The sequence below is a fragment of the Mastomys coucha genome, unplaced genomic scaffold, assembly GCF_008632895.1.
Source record: "Mastomys coucha isolate ucsf_1 unplaced genomic scaffold, UCSF_Mcou_1 pScaffold8, whole genome shotgun sequence".
NCBI classification, from domain to species: Eukaryota; Metazoa; Chordata; class Mammalia; order Rodentia; family Muridae; genus Mastomys; species Mastomys coucha.
The window spans coordinates 29,334,985-29,336,755 of NW_022196914.1; the positions used below are offsets into that span (position 1 = coordinate 29,334,985).

The 1,771-nt window shown below is 39.0% G+C and overlaps 1 protein-coding gene across 1 annotated transcript in view; it reads right to left on the reverse strand.

Moving 5' to 3' along the window:
• Positions 1-1,771, reverse strand: part of LOC116083727 (zinc finger protein 58-like) — a gene marked incomplete at its 5' end in the record, with an annotated part of 6,194 nt that overhangs the window by 1,956 nt on the left and 2,467 nt on the right. The gene's annotated exons all lie outside the window — the stretch shown is intronic.

Consider the following 1,771-nt stretch of genomic DNA (forward strand, 5'->3'; position numbering starts at 1 on the left):
TGCTTTTCCTGGCTTGCTCAGCCTGCTCTCTTATAAAACCCAAGACTTCCAGCCCAGGGATGGCACCAACCACAAGGAGCCCTCCCACCTTGATCACTAATTGAGAAAATGGCTTACAGCTGGATCTAATGGAGGCACTTCCCCCAATTGAAGCTCCCTTCTCTGTGATAACTCCAGCCTGGGTGAAGTTGACACACAAAACCAGCCAGTACAGATTTCAAGGTATAAGAATGCAAAGCAGGTTCACCTATGACTAACAGAAATTTGCTGAGGCAATATACGAGCCAATGAACAGACGTAAATTACCTACTTTTTGTGTGTTTGATTGGTTTGGGTTTTTTGAAATGTGGTTTCTCTATGTATCTCTCTGGCTGTCCTGAAAATTGGTACCTCTATGAGGCTGACCTTGACTTCAATGATCTACCTGCTTCTGCCTCTCAAATTGTGGGGATAATACAGTAGGCCATCAGGCCTGGCAATAAAATGACTATTTTTTTGAGAAAGAACTATTTATCTATTATATGTGAGTATACTGTAGCTTTCTTCAGAAACACCAGAAGAGGGCATTGGATCCTGTTACAGATGATTGTGAGCCACCATGTGGTTGCTAGGAATTGAACTCAGGACCTCTGGAAGAGTAGTCAGTGCTTTTCAGTACTGAGCCATCTCTTCAGCTCCAAGAAATGATAGATTTCTAAGACTAATTAATTTACATGATTAAATAACCATTGAACACTGAGTGGAGAGAGACAATGAACGGGGGACAAAAATGGAAGAGCCCTGTTTACCGATGAAGGGAAAACTCATAGGAGCAAAGCTTACAGATATTTTTATCTTACACTCTCCTTAAATGTTCTATCAATGTATTTTACTTATCCATAGAAATATATAGGATGAGCATACCAATTGATGATAGGCAACATACACTTAGAAACAATGATACACAAGATCAACAGACAAAGGAAAAAAATCTTGAATCCACAAAATTCTGAAAGCTTATTGACGAAGGATTAAATATATACTCCTAGTGGCATAGTTTAATCTTTGAATTATATATCCACAAAAGAGATACATTTTAAATCCTTATTATTGAGTATATGATAGAAAAACATTTTAGAAAGTTTTCATCCATCACAAACAAGTCTTAGGATGTGTTTCATTTGCATGAATGTAAGTAATTTGGGATGCATGTAAGTGTAAAGTTAGTTTCTCACGAGGATTTCATACTTAAGTCTGAAGAAAAGTGTGCAAACATTCAGATGTGTGCAAACATTGCAAAGACTCCTAAGGGACCAAAGTAACCAAAGGGACTCTGTTCCACCAGAGTTTTATCTAACTGGTCATCCAAGCTAACCAACAGTAGTGAGAAAATGTTGTCATGCAGCCTTCAAACCTGCAGGTTTGGAAGATCCACTGTTTCAATCGTTTGACTCATGGAAACTAAAACTTGAAGTTTCAGGTGCTGGCCTGCCCTGGTATGATGCAACTGTGGGTTTGGCTTTATACACCAGATCACATCAGGGCCAAAGTATCCCGGAATGACAAATGTATTTGCTGACACCAAAACCCAACCTAGTACTTCTGGTCCTCCAAGGAGGTAGATGGAGATACATTTTGTCTTGTAAAGATTCTAATAAGTAGAAAACCTGCTGACAGGGAGTCCTTCCCTGTATCTTCTCCTAATATCTAAACTAAAGATGCCGAGTTCAAGCAAATTCATGTGTCATGTCATTTCTGTGGATGCTCAATGAATGACTGAAAAATCCACTTA